General features: G+C 37.5%; 1 protein-coding gene across 2 annotated transcripts in view; it reads right to left on the bottom strand.

The window, feature by feature from the left end:
* cntn4 (contactin 4) overlaps nt 1-18,712 on the bottom strand; it is a 176,299-nt gene extending 157,587 nt beyond the window's left edge. For both annotated transcript variants that reach the window (XM_086167710.1, XM_086167712.1), the window contains exon 1: nt 18,190-18,712. The gene's annotated coding sequence lies outside the window, so the exon portion shown is untranslated. The remainder of the gene's footprint in view (nt 1-18,189) is intronic.
* Nucleotides 18,713-21,538: the final 2,826 nt, after the last annotated feature.

The raw sequence follows: 21,538 nt of genomic DNA, 5'->3' as shown, positions 1-21,538 counted from the left end.
ATTTTTTTTCTTCTCCTAATGCCATTCACCTAAAGATACTCTTTTATAATTGTCTGGTGAGGAATGCTTTATTTGATTTGTTACAGTTGCATATTTTATCGTTGTTGCCTGAGCAGTTCCTCCCTTAATAAATACTAACAATGGGAGATAAACTGTAACTGCTGCTTTCTGTTATATTTATTCAGGAAGGTGGTATTATCTTTTTTTCCCAAGGCATCTTACTTGACTCAGTATTCAGACATTACAACTGTGTTATTTGAGTTGATTTTTTTTTTTTTTTTTACCTGATATGGGGATGGTAAAACAATAAGTTATCCACGGGGTTGCATACGCATAATATCTCGCTCTTAGTAATTTAATATCCCGTGTTGACAGTGAAAGGATATCTAAATTAATTCATTTGTAATAATAATAATCTGAATAATCGTTAGGTGATATTTTATTCTGGAGATAAGCTGGGCAGCAACCTTGTGACTGAAAAAAGCATTTAAAACATTGGAGTTCAAACATTTTAAGGGACAGTTATTCCCTTTACGTTGATGCTTATACAGTAAATACGGGGGTCTTTTAAGATTATAAAGAATAGTTGGTAACCTTGAAAGATGTCAACATTTCACTCTTATGTCAGATACACCCCAGGAGCCAGTCGGGATGATCTCATCGTTTTAACTTTCAAAGAAGTCAAATGCCCAAGTATCAGCATTCCCAAGACCCACAGGGACCTTGAGAAATGCAAAGTCAGGAAGTTTGATGGCTGTGTATGTTGCAGAATGCTGCAAAAAAAAAACATTGTGTTTGAAGAAGCGCATGCATGTTTCAATTTGATTATTGATTACCCAAATTATAATTTTGCTTAAGTCATCATCAATTTCTTTTAACATTGTGTTATTCAGACAATTGTCTTCATTAGATTAATACAGAATATTGTCAATCTTAACAAAAAAAATTGGGATGCCAGTGGAGGTCTTAGTCCAATCTCTTATCAAATTGGTCAACCCTCGACATATATAAACATACATACATATATACATATAAACATACATATGGATATCTAATATGAATAATGTTCAGAGAGAAACATATCAAAGAAAAAAAAAAAAGTCCAAATAATGAAAACTATTTTTAAAGTTCTGGTCAGATTTTGTTATTCCATTACTCCACAGGCATCTGTAGCGTCACTGTGGTTCTCAAAGTTTAAGTTGTCAAAATTGTACTATTCATTTCCAGACCACCAGAGCACAAAAATTGGAGGTTCCTTCCATGTTCCCTCTGCTACGATCTAAGATCTCTCTAAAGTCAAAAAGGTCACCATTCTTTACCAAATTCTGAAAATAAAAATTCAGGGCTGCCAGTAAATCTGTGCAGATGCCTTTTTTTATGCACAGTTCGGCTATTTCCGACCACCTTACTGACAGCTAATCTTATATGCTGATGAAATGTTTCAAGCAAAACAGACGGGTTTTTCTGATATTGTCTGCATGAAACAACTAACAGATATTCCTCTCCTTCCACCATCTGACATGTAAAGATCCAGAGGTTTAACTTTGTTTTTTGTTGAAGATATTATTTGAAGGTGTGCTGCCTTTTCAGTGAGTCTGCAGCAACCTAAACTGATTGATTAATAAAGTCTGTCTGCTATTATATTTTCTACTTGGCAATTGAAATTTTGCACATGTTCTTGTCACATGTTTGAAGCTACTCCTTTGAATTTGTCCAATGCATAATGCTCCGAGATCCGAGGCATATGCACATTAGAGGGGTGTGGCTCTGGCTCAGTTGGTAGAGCGAGCGTGCCTTCAATTAATAAGTTGGAATATCAATAAGTCTGCATGTCAAAGTGTCCTTTGGCAAGACACTGACCCCTAAGTTCAGTTCCTGGTTAGACTTTTTTTGTGCCTTGCATGGGAGCTTTGCTGCCATTGGTGTGTGAGTTTGTGTGAGGATGGGTTCATGCAATTGAGTGTACAGCACTTTGAAACTGTATTGTGTGTTCACACTTGGGTCAACAATTAGGTCCGTGTGATTGGACCAATCTTGGCAGAGCAGGCCTCCAAGAATCTGTGGTTGTTGACTGACAAGTGTTAGAACAGTCTGGCTGAATTTAATGCTGCAGCACATAAGAGAAAATAAGTTTTTATATCAATCAATTTATACACTCCAATATAAAAATCTGTACTGGAAAAATATTCCCTATAATGTCTCCATTTATTTTCTCTATTTAAGAATACGAAAACCTTTACTGTGAAGACAGCAGATCAGAAGCGGGTCATATGAATCATTTTTGCAAAAGTCATTTATATTACTTTTGTGAAATATGAAGACTTGAGGATTATGGAACCACCACTGGACCTAATTCCATGCCCCGTTGGCCCCTTGCATTTATTTCAGGTGAGTTCAAGGGAGCAAGAATTTAATCCTACCTGCATATTTAAAAGTTACAGAATGTGTCCAGTACTTATTTGGAAGCATATGGGATTGACCTGTTTCACTGTGACAATGTGGAAGCATTTCAAGATAGAAAATCTTGTACAAGAGTCAATGTACACTTGGAACATCAGATAAAACCGCATACTATAGCAGCTAAAGATTAGAGACAGCAGAGCACATCACGAACCTATTCTAATTCTATGCTAATTTCCTTTTTAATATATTCAGTTACATGATAGAAAAATGCAGGGTCTGCTTGATAAATCATATGTTTAAATATGTTTATGTTAAAAACAATACTAGTGCTCAGATAGAAATTTAATACTATGCATGGGAACTCTTGCATCTTTCTGGCTACATTAATTAATTAATTATTATAAAAATTGTATTTGTTAAGCAAACAGTAAATAAAATACATAAGCAAAAAGAAAACAGGAGGGATAATTTCTCCTCATACTAAATGTGACAAACAAATATTTCTACAGAGTAGAAAAAAGGTACCTTCCAGCTGCAACATGAAGGCATTTGTTATTATACATGCAATAAAGTACTTTTAATATAATGGTTATGTCATGAGATGTTTGACAAGATATCCCTAAAGGAAAAGGCTTTTAGTGTCAGTCAAGCATTAGATAGTATGTGTAGCTATACTAGATAGAAGAAGATGAATGATGATGATTTGTGGTATAAGGGAAGACTATAATGTATTCAGATAATATCTGCAAATCACCAGAAAATTGAGGCATTTCTTTCCATTACTGAGTTAAAAGCTTAATTGGACCACCTCACTACCTGAGATATACATACTTTCAAGAAAAAAATACTTTCATAAAAATACATTGGGCCCTCTGTTTAATTAACTATATTTACTTATGTATCTTTCATTCACTCAATTCCTCATGTTTAAACAAATGTTTGCAGGTGAGCATTTTTTTCCAGAAGGTAAAAATAAAGCAAAGACATACTTTGAGCGGCATGCTAAATAAAGTATTCATTAAACTCAACAAACAAGGCTTACGCTCCCTGAAAGTGCCCTTAACTTTGAATCGCAAATGATGTATATTAGTTATTGATGCATGTTTGTATGTATGTATGTATGTATGTATGTATGTATGTATATTCTCCACATAGTAGCTGATTGTTTTAACTCAATGTGTTTCCCTGTCAGTCAGGGTTCTTTCGTATGCCAAATGAATGAATTAGTGAATGAATAAAAAAATTAATTGCTGCATACAAAATGATCGAATTTTCAATGTAGGATGTATCTTAGATAAGTTGGGCATTAATGATCAGAATTGAAAATGTAAATGCCTCCTTAGTTGTACAGCTGGACATAAATGATCATGTACAATTGCTAAAATGCATAACAGGAAACGTTCCATCCATTCTATGGGGTTAAATAAGCAAAAAATAGATGACCACTGGGTTATGTGATCATTTTATGAGGTTTGATCAAAATTATAGGTATGGTTCAACCTGAAACCTGACAATGAAAAAAAAAAAGATCTCACCAATTAAATAATCAAGTCACTTGTTTAGATTCCATTCAGAGAAGCACACTGTGTTCTGTGATGTAATGGACAGTCAAGGATGACTATTTAACTATGCAGGATTCTATCATTCTGCAGGAGATGGAGAATCAAACCTTAACTTATTAATTATTAATCAAACATCCTCTGGATGAGCTATTTAGCTGGAGGAAGCTTGCATTGTAAGAATTTTATAACACTGGATCCATAGTTCACATGTTCTCCATACTAAGGGATGCTTGATATTGCTAAATCCAGTGCAACACAGAGTAAGTGAACTCAATTATCAGTAACAATTTATAATTGAATCATTCATTCATTGTGGTGGAGTTTGCATGTGTTACAACAAAATGTAGGATCTCAGATTTTTATCATAACGAAAACTGTAGCCGGGGAAATAAAATTACAACAGATTTAACAGGGACACATTTCTAGACACCTCTGGTCAGTATTATAATATTATAATTTTAAATATATTTGTTCACATTTTTGTTAATCTGGGGTCTTAATCTAGGATCTACATTCAGGATCTTAATCTAGGATTCTTTTTTCTTGAGACATAGGTAGTGCTGAATTTAAATAGTGACAGTAACGATTCATATCCATGTCGACAATATACTAAAAAAATAAAATAAATCTTCATACCTTTGTTATTTAAATTTTGTAACATAAAAAAGTGACCTCGGATTCACACTCACTAAGCAGATTTGCATCAGTTGTGCTAGACCTGCATTATGACAGCCAACCACTTCTGCTACAGTTACCAGCTTGGAACAGCTAAAATTTCTTAGAATACGCACAAAATACCCTTTAATGTAATTTTAGGTGAACTACGAAAGATTGCGTTGCTCTTCATTTGAAACTCCTCAGCCATCTTTTACAGAGGATTTCTGGAAAATTCATATTAGTCATTTAAAGGTGAACGGATTTGTGTTTTAAGAGTTCATCTGGAGCCAAGATAATAACAGTGAACCCAATGTGTAGTAACTTGTTTGAGGATTGAGCTTTAATCTTCAATTTATATACAGAGCCTGCATAAAGAAAGAGTGGCAAAGCAGCTTCCTAATTTTGGGGAACCATGCTTTGCAGTGGCTTTTTTTTTTGTTCCAATTAAACTTTATCAGTTTAGGAATTCTGCCAAGTACAACAAGTAGTACAATAATGAAGTATGAGTGAAGAACCACTACATTTAAAGCATATGGACACTTATGGTGAAGTAAATTGCTAAGGGTACATGGAAGGGTATCCAACGAAATGGAACAATAAATAAAAATCTGAAGTGAAAATTAAAAAGAGGTTAGTATATTTTTTGTTTCTTTTTCAAATTCAGGACAATTGATTTTTTTCATGTATGAATTGGCTAATTACTAAATTATGGTTTATGATACAGTATTTATTATTATTAATGCAGCCTCGGGGAGCACAGGCCAGTCTCTCTAAGTCAGGCTCAGCAAGGCACAGGCCAGGGGCCCCCGAACCTGTGCCAGTACTGGGCAGAAGAAAGAGAGGACGAAGGTGTGTTCGGAAGCAGAGAGAGAAGAAGAAAGGCAAGAGAGTTTGTTGACATTATGCAGAGAAAGAAGGTGGATATACTGTGTGTTCAGGAGACTAGTTGGGGAGGGTAGTAGGGCTGGAAGCTTAGCAGCAGGTTATAAGACGTACTATCATGGTACTGATAGGCACAGCAATGGAGTAGGAGGCATCTTGACAGAGTTTGTGAGGAGTGTTCTGGAGGGGAAAAGAGTGTCAGATAGACTTATGAGTGAAATTGGACACTGAAGGTAGGATGCTTAATGTTGTTGTGGCTATGCACCACTGGTGGGATGTGAGTTAGAGAAGAAGGTGAAGTTCAGGAATGAGTTAGATGAAGTGATGCAAAATATCCCCAGAGATGAGAGAACGCTAATTGGTGCAGACCTCAGTTGATATGTTGGCACAGGTTATGGTGGTGAAGAAGAAGTGATGGGCAAATGGACATAGTGGTGGAAGCTGAAAAGGGAGGAATGTTGTATGGTTTTCAGGGACGAGTGAGAAAGGCTCTGGGTGGTCAGGGAGCACTTCCAGATGAAAAGACTACAGCTAACGTGGTCAAGGAAACAGGTAGGAGAGTATGTGGTGTGTTGTCTGGAAGGAAAGATAAGGAGACTTGGTGGTGAAATGAAGAGTATATACAGAGAAAACGGTCAGCAAAGAAGAAGTGGGAACTAAGGGGACTGAAGAGAACAGACAGGAGTACAGGGAGATACAGCGTAAGTTAAAGATAGAGGTAGCAAAGGGCATGCGATTACTTGGATGCTCAGTTGCACAGTAAGGAGGGAGAGAACTTAGGTTGGCAAAACAGAGAGATAGAATTTGAAAGAATGTACAGCAGGTCCGGGGGATTAAGGATAGAGAGGGAAATGAATTGACAGATGCTAGAAGACCCATTGGTGCCCATTTTTTTAAGAATAAGGTGCAGAATTTTGTATGAATGAGAGGAATTTGGGTGGTATGGTGAGGCTACAGGGAGTGGAGATCGAGAAGTTGGAGGATTCCAAGGACTTGGGGTCAACAGTCCAGAGCAACGAAGAATGTGGAAAAGAGGTGAAGAGAAGGGTTCAAGCAGGCTGGAATGGGTGGAGAAAAGTGTCAGGGGTACTATGTGATAGAAGACTGTTGGACAGAATTAAAGGAAAGGTGTACAAGACAGTGGTGGGACCACCAATGCTGTATGGCCTAGAACCAGTAACAATGACAAAGAGACAGGAGACAGAACTAGAGGTTGTAGAGATGAAGATGTTGAGGTTCTCTTTGGCAGTGACCAGGATGGATAGGATCAGGAATGAGTCCATCAGAGGAACAGCATATGCTAGATGTTTTGGAGAGAAGGTCAGAGAAGCCAGATTGAGATGGTTCGGTCATGTACAAAGGAGAGATAAATAATATATTGGTAGATGGATGCTGGAATTGGAGCTGCCAGGCAAGAGGTCTGGAGGAAGACCAAAGAGATTTATGGACGTTGTGAGAGAGGATATGAAGGTAGTTGGTGTGACAGAGGAGGATACAGAGAATAGGGTTACATGGAGAAAGTTTATTCCCTGTGGGGACCCCTGAAGGGAAAAGCTGAAAGAAGAAGAAGAAGAAGAAGAAGAAGAAGAAGAAGAAGAAGAAGAAGAAGAAGAAGAAGAAGAAGAAGAAGAAGAAGAAGAAGAAGAAGAAGAAGAAGAAGAAGAAGAAGAAGAAGAAGAAGAAGAAGAAGAAGAAGAAGAAAAATTTTAATCGCTGTGCCAACCCCTGAAGGGAAAAGGCGAAAGGAGAAGAAGAAAAAGATAGAGGGGTAAAGTTGATGAGCCACACAATGAAGTTATGGGAACGAGTAGTGGAAGCTAGACTGAGAGCAGAACTCAGCATTTGTAAACAGCAGTATGGCTTCATGCCTAGAAAGAGTACTACAGATGCAGTATTTGCCCTGAGAATGCTAATAGAGAAGTACAGAGAAGGTTGCGGGAGTTGGTTTGTGCTCTTGTAGACCGAGAAAAAGCATACAACAGGGTGCCGAAAGAGGAACTCTGGTATCATACGAGGAAGTCTAGACCGGCAGAGAAGTATGTTAGATAATAGTACAGTACATGTATGCTATCTGTGAGACAGTGGTGAGGTGTGCTGTAGGTGTGACAGAGAAGTTTCAGGCAAAGGTGGGGCTTCATCAGGGATCAGCTCTGATCCCCTTCTTGTTTACAGTGGTGATGGACAGGCTGACAGATGAGGTTAGACAGGAATCTCCATTGACCATGAGGTTTGCAGATGACATTGTTATTTGTAGTGAGAGCAGGGAACAGGCTGAGGAAATTCTTGAGAGGTGGTGGTATGCTCTGGAAAGGAGAGGAATGAAAGTTAATTGCAGCAAGACAGAGTATATGTGTGTGAATAAGAGGAAGCCGGGTGGAACAGGAAGGCTACATGGAGTGGAGATAAAGAAGTTGGAGGATTTCAAGCACTTAGGGTCAATAGTCCAGAGCAACGGAGAATGTGGAAAAGAGGTAAAGAAACAGGTTAAGGCAGGTTGGAATGGGGTGAGAAAAGTGTCAGGGATACTATGGGATGGAGGATGGATAGGATCAGGAATGAGTCAATCAGAGGGGCAACACATGTTAGATATTTTGGAGAGGTCAGAGAAGCCAGATTGGGATGTTCGGTCACATAGAGATAGTGAATATATTGGTAGTCAGATGCTAGAATTGGAGCTGCCAAGCAGGAGGTCTGGATGAGGACCAAAGAGAAGATATATTTCCACCCACAGTCCAACAACATGCAGCATGTTAATTGGAAAAAAATGGGCAAATTGTTCCGGATGAGTTAGTGAAAGTTGTCTGTTTATTATATGTGGCCCTGCAATAAATGGCAACCAGTCCAAGGACTAACCCACGTCTAGCCTGATAACAGCCAGGATAGGCTCCAGCATCCCTCTAGACCCTGAGTTTAGGATAGCAGCAGACAATCGGATGGATGGTATATTTCCATTGCACCACACAGGCATGTGACTTTTGTCATAGAGTATAACAATGCAAAACTATCACCAGGAGCTGACTGAAAAAAACACTTATAGCCACTTTCAATTATTTTAGGGATTTTCTTGTTTCCAAATAGTGTCACTATATCTCATCAAACAGTGATATCCCTGAGGTCAAATAAACAATCTTCAAGATAATCAATTAGCATTTAATCTAAGATGAGGTCAATAATGTTGCAGCCATATTGGATATTTCCTTTAACATGGACTTGTCTGGGGTTGGCCCAGGCCAATTGGGAAACACATCCTAAAAAGGGAATAGTACCCAAACACAGTTTGAATGGTGACACCATGCCACCTCTTCCTTACATATCTGATACATGGCAGGAGTAATTCATTTTTCATGGGTTCTATTTGTTGTACTAACTGACACTGGGGATTGGCATAATTGCACATATACTGTGAATTATATCTTATTTCCCATGGTGTGCTTAAGAAGTCCATATAGCATGAAATGAGAGCTGCAATTGTTTCCATGACAATTGGGCCTGGTGATGGCTGTGATTACCTGAATCATTGACCCTATGTTTCCTGTGGTAAAAAAACTCCATCAGAACTTTATATCCAGCTGCATATTCATGTCTCTTATCCAGAGTGACACAATGATGATGGTTTTGTGACAAAAACATGTATATATCTAATCGTACAGATACGTATCCTTACATTGCTTGGATCACAATTAAAATAACAGTTCCTCTCCTTCAGAGTTGGCTAACATCAGTTCACTCTCTACATTCCAAGCTCCTGTCTGCAATTTCTACTTTCTTGGGGCTCTCCGGTGCTTCTTACGAAATTGTGGAAGTGACAGTGATTAGTGCAGGGAAGCTTTTGGATGAGTTTTTATGTTCTGGTTTCAAGGTTAAAGTAGATTTTACAAACCTTAAAATATTTCAACGAAAATGGTGATATGAAAGGCTTATTTCATTGCAATTCACATCGACAGGGTTTCTTTGAAAATGGTATTGCTATATTCTGTTGTTAGCTTGTTTGTTTTTTTGCTTGAGTGTGATTGTTTTTCTTTTTTTTAGGTTACTGGTGCAAAACAACTTTATTGTAGATATTTTTAATGACTAGCCAAATTCAAATAATTCATAAATTGAATCATGAGTAGAGTATCATCATTTGTCTATTATAAGCTGAATTTTCTGAATCTGTTTATTTTGCCTCAAAGGACTGATTCCATTCCTCAATTGCTGATCTTAATTTAAATAGCTTCTAGTGAAAGTAAAAAATATGGTATACATATATTTCACTTTTAACTTTTAACAAGTACAAGAATTATATAATATAAGATATCAAAGGAGTGCAGGAGCAGAAAAAATGTAGAATGGAATTGAACTTCTGACAGGACTGTGTTGCTTTCTACGTAGCCGAGCTCCTCTGTAGTCAGTTTATCAGTGGATTACTAAATTTGACTGTGCCAAGTCCAGCTGAAACACACATTTTTGTGCTTGAAAACTAAAAATGGATTTCTGACAGGAAGAAGAATCATATAATGCATAAAAAAGGCAAGAATGAACATTCTTTTAGCAAGACACTATGAATTATTCATTCAAGCCTAATGTTGTTCATGTGTAAAGCTCCAGATCTCTTGTTCCACTAGGGTAGAATACTGTATGCTACATATACACTGAAAAATAATGAACTCTGTCACTCATACTGACAACCATTTCAGCCCCTGATGTAACATCTCATGGCAGAAATACTCACTTTATCGGTGAAATTAGGAAGCAACTGTTCACGTTTGCTAATCTTCTTATATTCAAAACTCAGTTATCCGTCCATGGTAAGGTAATATATTAGGTCAGGGTTGGGTAAACAACATCCCGCGGGCCACATCCGGACCGTTGATCTTTTCAATCCGGCCCGCCAAAGATTGGTACAGAATTCATACGTGATGTGAATGATTGAATGATTAGATCAATGATTGTGGGACCTCAAACAGGAGATTATTTCATTTTTGGAGCTACTTGAGAACACTTGAGAATTTTCCTGAGCTGAATGACACAGTTTGGCTTTGCGATTTAGCTTTGACAGTGGACATACTGACACACATGAATGAGCTGGATGTGAAGCTACAAGGGAAAAACTGGTTTGTGCATGAAATGCAAGCAAAACTCAAAGCCTTCAAAACCAAGCTGGTTTTATTTTCAAAGCAAATGTCAGACAATGTCCAGACAAATGTCAGACAAATCTGATATGTACTGTTAACAAATGTTTTTTTTTTTTTTTTTTTTTCTCCTGTTAGTCAGTAGGTGGTAAAGTTTGGTAAGAGATACATATAAATTTAACAAAAAATAAATAAATAAAAGATTTGCTTTGTTTACTGTCCCTCAATTTATCCTGCAGTAACTTGTAACCTATACGTCAGTAATTGGAAACTAAATTCATACTATGATACCACGTCAAATTAGTCTTTATGGAAACTTTACGAATAGGGATATTTATGCGATATATATATAAATCCATCATCCATCCACCCATCCATCCAGAAGACGGATGGATCTTGGATGGATGGAAGAAGAAGCAACAGTAAGCGGCAGTGGCTTCCCCAGACAGGGCTCTTAATTATATTCTCAATTACAGTTAGACAATTCTCAGCTTCAAGTACCAAACACTTCAAATTGACAACATGGAACACAAATAGTCCACTAATAGTAAAAAAAAAAAATACTCTTTGACAAAATGATAACAGCCATTCAAGTAAATATTCAGAGATAAACTTAAATTTTGTAGTACCGGTACTGTCATTTGTAGCCAACAAGTTTTTAGTTTTCATTTTTTATTTAATTTATCTTCAATGTAATCTTAATTGGAATATTTTAAATAGAAATGCTTGTCTGCTACAAAAAACTCCAACTTTGTGTTACCTCTAAGGATAAAATGACCTCGATCTTGTTTTGGTTTAATCTATACTAATTTATTCTTTCTTCCTTACTGTTTACCTTGACGCACCAGATTTGAGTTCAGAAAACATTTGTTCTGTAAGAAAACAGATCCTGACAAGGACAAATACAAAGGAGAGGAATCTATTATGTCCTTTCTTTTATTCTTCATCTGAAAACAGCTTTGTTTTAAGTAGAACACCAAGATGAGTATTAAGCACCATAACCCTGCAAACCAAGAAGTCAAAAACTAACCAATGGTCTATAACTACTTAATCTTTTCTGAGTATAGATGAAAAATATTCCTTTAGATAGATAGATAGATAGATAGATAGATAGATAGATAGATAGATAGATAGATAGATAGATAGATAGATAGATAGATAGATAGATAGATGGAAAGTTGGATAGATAGATGGATAGATAGATAGATAGATAGATAGATAGATAGATAGATAGATAGATAGATAGATAGATAGATAGATAGATAGATAGATAGATAGATAGATAGATAGATAGATAGATAGATAGATAGATAGATAGATAGATAGATAGATAGATAGATAGATAGATAGATAGATAGATAGATAGATTCACAAATAAATAAATACCTAATAAAATGCAACACTTGGTCAAGTCAACAGTTGATATGGGTGACAGGGACCATGAGCTGTATCATGAATTTCAATGAATCTGTAGGAACGTCATCCATGTTGAGAGAAAGCAGAAAAGTTCCAGCTGGTGTGACATCAATACACTATTCTTTCTATTTCTGTAAAAAGCACATTTCATTTGTGAATGAGGTAAAAGCACCAAAAGGCAAAATATTGACAGTATGAAAAAATGCACTTAAAATTGATGAAATGTTAACGTAAAACTGATTTTATAATACTACATTAAATGTTACATGTACTGTCTTATTCGATTCTGATTCAGATGACTCAATTCTTATTTTGTAACTGGTCAAAGAGGAGATTAAAATGTAAGTGTATTCTATGCAATTGTTTTAATGCTACCTAAAAAGAGATCATTAAAGCAAAGCATATTTCAGGAAGAATACTTTCAACAGTTTGGAATGATTCCAGCCAACATATTTTTGCAAGCACTTAAATGTACATATATTTCAATTTGGTATTTTGAGTGAAAAAAAAAAACTAAAATAAAGCTGAATTTAAATTTTTGGGACATATTAGTAATTTTGCTGATATTTCTGATTTTTTATTCTCATAACTAAAGTTCATGCTGCATATATGAACATATATTTTTTATCTGCTTAACTCCTGAAATGTTCCCACTGTGGGACGATTAAAGAGTTCTATTGATTCAATTCAGTTCTTTTCTATTCAGTTCTATTCTATGAAGTTTTTACCATGAACTACATATTATAACAGATTTACAAAAAATATGTTTGTACTGAACTTTCTTCTTTTTCCTTCTTTTTTTTTTCCTTAGTGACACCTCAAAAATAATACAAACATGACAATTTGCACATTTTTTTTCCTGGTGTTGATTCACGCAAAGAAAAATAAAAAAAGCCCAGTCTGTCAGGCTGATCTATCAGGGGCTTACGTCATGCTAAAGAAAGAGGAAAGATGGCTCCCGTGTCGCAGCCACACCCAGTAACAAACGACTCTCATCTGGAACCTCAGTGGAAACAACAAAAGACACTCAAGTGAAGTAAATCATCAATAAAAATCAATCTCAGAATCAAGCCTTATGTCCATTTAACTATGCAACAGCAGACCAGCACATGCACACACACACATGCAATCAAGGAGTTTTTCTCTTGTATAGAATGGTTCTTATTAAGCAGTCAACTAAAGCTGCACTCAGCATGCAACAGTGTATGTATAAATAATAAAATACAGGTTTCTGGCCAAGCAACAGCGAGTGACAGTGAATTGTGGGGTATCCTAGATCAGGGAAAATTGTTGCAATATGATTGGATTACAAATGGGGCATTTAAAGAACCAGCAAGAGTTGATGAATAGAGCAGAAATCGGAGCTGTCTCATTTGACACTGAGAAGTTGTTTTTTTTTTAACAGAAAAATGATACATGAATAGAGAGATGGGAGCAAGGTAGTGGCAGATGTCACCAAGGTTTTCTCAGGCGTTGTGTAGAAGCATTCACTGGGCACACGCTTACTTTTGATGCTAGAGATGAGGGGGGATTCGTTGTGTGAATCCCACTCACTCAGAAGATTTTATTTTGAGTAAATTGGATGACAATTCCAACCCTCCAGGTAAACTAAGAAGTGGTGGACATTTTTTTTATTTTATTTTATTCTTCAACCAGATATACTGTTTGGCTTCAGCCAAACATCAAACTGGTGACATTGCGGTAATTTACTTTTTGTACTAAGTATTTGCAAAAAAAAAAACACAAAATAAAACAAAGTGTATAAAGTAGTTGCTGTGCAGAGATGTTTCTTTCTATTTCTGTCTTCTTTCTATTCAGACTGTAATTGCCCAGCCACATGAAAGACTTGTTTTGACTGTATCTGTTCTATGACATGCTGACACTCCTGGAAGATGTCCTGATCATGACAATCGCAGCTCTGAGTTCGGAAAAGGAACCAACAAGAAATGTTCTTGACAGACTAGAATTATTTCAGTACTTACACAAAATAGGCTGCAATGACACTTTTACTGTATAGTAATTGCCTCAAAAATACTTCACAGTTCTAATAAATGTGAACTCAATCAAAAAAGTATCTGTTATAATTTTGGGAATATTTTCATACATTCTGTGTCTTTCACTGTATATTTAAAAAAAAGTTACAAAAAAATAAAGAAGGAGGAATCATGAAATTCTATCTTTACCACCATCAAGAGAACACCATTCTAGGTGCTATATCTTTGCTACTCTGATTACTGACTGGCATCAACCATGTTGAGGAATGCATATTTAGTATAATAATGTCATATTTATCACATTATGTTTCTATTTGTATTTGTGTATCCACAGTCTTGTAAATATAACTATATACCTTAGTTATTAATTTTCCCATTTTTATTTGCCATATCCAATTAGTTATCTCTTTTATATGTATTTCACTATAGTCCCATTCTATATATGTACATCCAAGCTAACTTTGATTTTTAAATGTATGGTAACCAGATATGTGTAATAGTAGACTACAAGTACCGTAGTTTAGAGGAATTAATCAGCCTCCAACCATAATTATAATCAGCCTCAATAACTTTTGAAACAGGCCTAAGGATATTACAATCATCTTATTGAATATTACATTTCTCATGACATCTATAACATACAGAGACATATCAAACATGTCTACATATGGCAAACAAATATTAAAGGCTGCTTATTAAAATGCATGATAAATAAGTGCATACTGTACATACTTACATAAATGAAAAAATAAGCAAAAGACAGAGAAGACACTGCATCCAACATTTTTTGCAGTGCTGTACTGTGATTGAGGGTGTTTAAAAAAAAAAAAAGTAAAAAGTAAATAAATAATTAAATCACCAGAAGCAAAATATCTACATGCTTGTTGACGATTCTACAAACCCTTGGTAAGAATACCCACAAGAGGGCACTTTTGCTGTTTTTATTTTTTTTAAGCATTTGTGCATGTGTTATTTGTGTGTGTGTGTGTGTGTGTGTGTGTGAGTGTGTGTGTGTGTATGTGTGTGTGTGTGTGTGTGTGTGTGTGTGTGTGTGTGTGTGTGCCCCCACTACCCTGTCTTGCAAAAAAACATCATGATATCCCTGAATAACAGGCTGACAGTTGGCACAAACACAGCTCATTTAACCACTGTGTGACTCAACAGAAAAAGAACGGGGTGGTTTTTCATTTTGATCATTTGTATAAATGCACCTCTGTTCCACCCATATAAACTGAACCTGGGTCTACAGTAAGCTTGTCCAGCAGTCCTAGAAGGTTACAGAATAAATTAGTAAACAGTGTGAATACATGAAACTGCATTGCTCCCCAGCTGAGCACCATTTGGGCCTTCTGCTTTCTCATAAAATCTCCAAGCACTATTGACTTGAAGAAACCAGCAGAGTGAACAAAAGCAGCAGCAGAAGATTTGCTTTCACTCGCTGCTTGTCACTGTCACCACTCGCGTCGAGAGAATGCAGCTGAAATAGTGAGGCATGCGTACAACTCCTCCAGCAAAACATATAATTCGAAAGAAGCGAGCAGGAGCACTTATATGAGGTCAAATACATGGAAGATTTTTTTTTAATTTTCTTTCTAACCGCTGTTGTTCTCTAGCAGACCCCGGAACAACTAATGGAAGGTTAGGTGTTGCAGCTATTACCGTTACTGACGGAGGAAGGAGGAAATGATTCTGCACCGTGTAATGATGGTTACATTTTCACATATTTGCCAGCATTTGTGAAATGAGGACATTAATCATCTCGTGAACTCGATTCATCTATTGATTTTGTCAAAGTCTGAAAAGACTTTGAATCCCCCAAAATCAAAGCAAAACGATTTAAAGTGGAGCCAAAACAAATAGACGATTGAACAAGTTGACTGACTGAGAAATTACAGAAATTGCAATTGCAGCAGTTGAGATGTTGCTAAACAGCAAAGAGTCCTTTGAGATTTTCTCCAGTTTTTGATTGTTTCAGATAATAAGTCATAACACGTAGCAACAGTTTCAACTAAGCAACAATTGCAACATGCAGAAAAACAAAACAAACAATTACAAAAGTCAGAAAAGCAGGATATCTTAACATTAAACAAACTAGTTTACAGCTAAATTAAGGGCTTCATCAGGTAACGGTTTTCAAAAAGAATAAAACTCAAATGCAACTGACTGTTTCTGATCTAAGCAAACCACCAAAAGCCCTGCATCTATTTATAAATGACTGATCTCTGCATTACATTGGACAATTAATATATACAATGAAGACAGAAAACTAGACATGACCATGTTTCTTTTCTCCCGCAGCCGGTGAAGCAAACCAAAACACACTGAACCTGAACACTCAATACAAACTGGACGGTAGGCTTGTTTAACCACTGCACTCGTTACATCTTCATGTTTTCCAGCTTGTTAATATGTGCACGACCGCAAAAAAAAAAAAAAACGAGGGAGACACAAGCTACAAGACTCTACAAGACACAACAGAACCAACAGAATTGACTCCAATCCAATCCAAAATATAATGAAATATTTTTGAACCCAAGATTTATAACTAAGAAGACATAAAATGTAGCCTGACTTATAAAGCAGCATGTCATGTTTTAGGAATGTCGCATAATTTGTGCCAAACCGTAAAACAAAATGACGATGGAGACTTTGGAACTTACGAAAAAATAGAAGTTGACCTTCAGTATAGCAAGGTTTTCTGATGGTACAGTCTACGTGAGAGAAAAAAAAAAATGTAGTGTCCATATAGACTAGCATGTTCCTTGAACTAGTTTTCCTGGAGAGACATTAAATAGAAATGACCTTGGCGACACATTTTTTTCAATGCGATAAAATTTTTATGCCACTCCTCTAAATGCAACTGTCCCTGGATATTTTTAATGTCACTTCAGTGCTCCATCACTCCTGTCGGGCTTGTTGACATCCAGACCAGAGTCGGTCATTAAAAGGCTTTTTTCCAGTGAGGATGCATCAGCACCGGATATCTCTTAAACTCATTAGAAGCCAGTCAAAGTAAATGTTGCTCAGAGACGCAGCTGAAGGGAGCTAATTCCTTGCTTTGATGGTGCCTCTTGATGCGGTTACAGTCATATTGAATTCAGACATTTTTTTTAAACTCTTCCACTCCTCTCTTGTCTCAAATGCTCAGTGTCTGATAAATGAAGACTGAGCCGGGGTATAATCTTCCCAGACCCTTATAGGGAAACATTATTTTAACCTCCAGAACAGGTTCAGGGGTTGTCAAGTGAGATGAGGACTGTATGCAACAGATCACACAGTAACTGCTGACAGTCTGTCAGCTGTCTTCCTCAGAGTAAATGGTGAATTAAGACTGTAAGGCATCAGACTGATGTTGCTTTGCACCACATGCTTTTTTCCAACAATTGTTATTCATATGTTATATATCCTCTAACTCTACCCTGCAAAGTAATTTCACTTAAGTCTCATTCGCTGCAGGGAATCTAAGTAATAGGACTTTCTGTTGTCATTTCAAATGAAGTGTGCTTCCAAAGTTTCTTGTCCAGAAAACATCACCTTTAAAGCATCCGGGACAAGACAGGGTTAGATATAACGAGATTGTGATGCCATGCATGGCAGATAAAATTGCAAAAAAAAGGGAGAATTTCTTGTTCAGGATTACTTTCTGATCCAAAAGGTGTAGGTTAAATTGGCTTTACCACCTAACTTTTTCACGCGTAAATCTCGCACAGACACGCCTGCACAAATGCTGCACTTGAGCTCAAGTTTCTCCTGGTTAATCCATCAGATCGAGGCGAATCCCCAAGAGTGCGGTAGGTGGTCAGCATCTGCAGCCGCATTACAATCGGCAAATCCGAAGGAGATTATGGAAATTGGGGAGGGGGGTAAACGGCGCGGATTAGTAAACATCTGCTGTGATCACGGAGACGCAGATTACTTTGCCTCCACGGCGATAGTTCCACAATAAAGTAAACGCTCAGATCAGATCGGCGGCGGTAGGGTGAAATTCAGAGAAGGCAATCTGGACCCTTATATTGCGGATTTCGTGTAATCTACGAAAAAAAAAAAAAGTTAGGAATGTCGATCTGAATTTCTTTTTCTCTGCGGCTGCATATAATCACACGACGGCGGGGAATAAAATAAAAAAAAAAAAACATTAAGAGAATATCAGCAGGGGAAACATACCTGTCAATTCAGCGGGGGAAGTCACAGGCTCAATTTAATCCGTACTTTGTACACTTTACAAAATTCTGCTCACAGGCATCACTGTGGCGTCTGGCCAAAATCATCCGTCTGACTTGTGCGCAAAGATTGCCGCCCCTTTTTTTTTTGCGCCGCGCTACATTCACCGCGCTGTTCCCAGTGTCGCCGCTCACTGTGCCCCCATCCCTCCCCTCCTCTCCTCTCCTCTCCTCGTCTCCCCTCTTCTCTCTGTGTCAGCAGTGCAAAGAGTTGACGGCGCGGCGTCTCGCTGGTTGCATGCTGGAAAGTGAAGCCACGCCGCGATGCGTCAAGCCTCCCTCCCTCCGCTGGCGGTGCGGGAGCTGAGCAGGGCGCACGCTTGGCCACCGGCGGGAAGAAACACAGCGTGGATGGAGAAGGAGAGAGCACTGTCTTGTCTGTCTTTCCCGATCAGCCACTCAATGCTCCGGCCATCCAGGCGGAACAGACTCCCTCCCCAGCTACTCGTGCCTTCCTCGCCTCCTCCTCCCTCCTCTTCTTCCTCCTCCTCCTCCTCCTCCTCCCTCTCCTCCCCATCGCTGTCGCTGGGATATCCAAGCAACGTGAGGAGTTGATGAAGCAAGAGCTTATTTCCAGTGGAGTAAACTATGTGTAACACACTTTCATCGGAGTATGAAGAGAAACTGGTGTGTGGACACTTAAATTCATTGATCAATTTTGTATTCTTGAGATAATCCCCGTCAATCAGAGGTAAATGAGAGTTGGGGCCTTTTTCTCTGGGGCAAAGTAGCCTTTGTCTCTCACGAGGGTTTCAGCGCAATACTCATGAGATGGTAAGCATTGATTTGTCAACAGCAGATCAGCAAAGAAATTATATAATTATGTAATGCAACAATTACATACTTATTGAAATGACATGTAGGTTTTGGTATTTGCTTTGCTTTTTGGAAACAAAAGGTACAACTCAGACTTTGCCTTTAAAGACATGCTGATTGGCTTTAATTCTAGTTTGGCCACTCTCTCTCTCCCACACACACACACGCACACACACGCTTAAACATGCTCACACGTCCTTAGTCCATGAGTCTGTTTTCTTAGTATTCATGTCACACAAGCAGTAAAAATGAAGTATATTATTGTTTTGTCTCTGTGTCAATCTCTGACCCAAACCCACATGAAGTATGTGGAAAAAAAGTGTTGTTTGTTTACATTACAATGCTAATCTCAGCGTCTCTACTCCAGGGATATAAATTTAATGGGTATTCCCATTTTGTGAATACTACTTGTATTTACTATTAGTTTTTAAAATAAACATCTTGTAATGTCCCAATTATGACAACATAATATGATTAAAATTACTATAAAACAAACAAATAAGTACATATACAAATACATACAAACATGATGTAAAAAAAAAAAAAACAAACAAAACACACACACACAAAAAAAAAAACCATTCCAAACAACTGCATTAATTAAAAAATATGTGCAGGCTGCCTCACAGCAGGAAAGTCTCTAGATCGATCTGACGAGGGGTTTCCTGTGTCTACTTGGGTTTCCCTGGATTCTCACCCAGTCCAGGCAGAACCCGCCTGTTGCCAATGACAGCTGGGATCAGTTCCAGCGCCCGCGAGTGCAGCATAAGCGGTATAGATAATGGATGAATGAATGAACAATACATGTTTCATTGAAATTAATGCCAATCAATATCAATATGTTATCCAAAAACCTTTCAGAATCAGAATCAGAATAGCCATTATTGTCACTGTGGGACACAATGAGACTGGAGCTTCATCCAATACGAGATCATTATTTTGTATACGATGAGAGAAGAGGTCAGCAGAGTGACATAGCACTACCCTGGCTAATTAGTCAAAGACCATGGAGCCTATTTTGTTGATCCAAAGCAAAGTATCCAAATTGCACAGCTCCTCTCCTTGCCAGACTCTGGTTCCTGTCATCCCTGGCCAGCTCCAACTTCCTGAGACAACCCAGCCCCAGCACGGCTCCCATTCAACTTCCTTGTCAATAAGCGCCTTAAGATGCCCTAATTCCTGAATGTTCTTGCACTTGGGTCGGGCACAACTTCCTTAAACATGACAAATCAAATTTTTAAAACTGGTTCTGAATGTCTAGTTAGGGGGTTCTCAAAAAAAATTGGCAGTCTTCAGGGGACCTCAAATGCCTCCTGACAGTCATTGAGGTAAAAAAATCAAAAATTTGCATCAGGTCCGAGAACTGAAGGAGTTCTGTGACGCAAGGCATGTCTACTTGTAGGATGGTGATTAAAAGACCTAATGTCTTACCTTTTATGGAGCACCTATGGGACAGAAAAAATAGACTAAAGTATGAATTCTCTACAAACAGCTGTGTGTGTGAATTATGAGTGTCAGCAGATACATTTTAATTGATGTTATTACTTATTTGACGGTGGCATAAGTTCAAGAGTTTTCTTTTGTTTTTTGTGATTAGCAATTGTGCTTTGTTTGTATGGTGATGTGACTCAGTCTGTGCATGAAATATCAATCTTATGATGCAAATTTATATCAACCTGCTTTATTCAAATCTATGTATGTGCAAATGCTTATTTTTCAGGAACAGAGCCAAGAAAACCATTTGAATATGGCATAAGAACAGAATAAAAAAATTGCATCAATGTTAATATTTACAGATCTTAGAGATGTGGGCACAAATAATTAAATGCTGAAATAAATGTATTTGAGAAAAATGCAATCAATTATCTTGACAGTGTGGTGCATTAAAGGGGGTGTGATATCTGATTTTAAATTACCCATTTTATTGAAGAATATGAAATGTGCACTTTTACCAGATACACACCACTGAATAACTTCTCTGACCATTCAGCTAAAGATAGATCAGTACTTACCACTTGTATTGACAGGATGCAGGGCAAATGGGGCCATGACCTCTTGACATTTCCCTTTTGATCAATAACATAATCCTACTAACACCTAATAGTCTCTATTTACTAGTGTGTGTCAATTTAGATTATGACACTCACACTCAAAATTAAAGTGCAGTGTTTCAGCAGATTTCTAAGTGAGGGAATGTCACGTGTTAAGTTTGGCTTAACATGTGGCCAAAGCTTAAACAGGAGAAAGTCAGCCGCTTTGACAGGTCATCCTGCACTCTACTTTTTTTTTCAACATTTAAACTGCACACAAACCACAACTGTGCTGCTAGACACTGATTTATCCATCTAACATAAAAACAAGCCCTGAGGATATCAGCATTACCTCAACCAAAACCACAACTGTCTCACTGATGCTGAATTCAAATCCTAATGACATGCACTGTGCAACATGAAGTGTGTCTTTGGTCAAAAATCCAT

The sequence above is a fragment of the Fistularia commersonii genome, chromosome 21 (genome assembly GCF_037954325.1).
Source record: "Fistularia commersonii isolate RoL2024-O1a breed Wild chromosome 21, RoL_Fcom_v1.0, whole genome shotgun sequence".
Classification (NCBI taxonomy): Eukaryota; Metazoa; Chordata; class Actinopteri; order Syngnathiformes; family Fistulariidae; genus Fistularia; species Fistularia commersonii.
The sequence above is the reverse complement of the archived record's forward strand: the minus strand, read 5'-3'. Positions and strand labels throughout refer to the sequence as shown.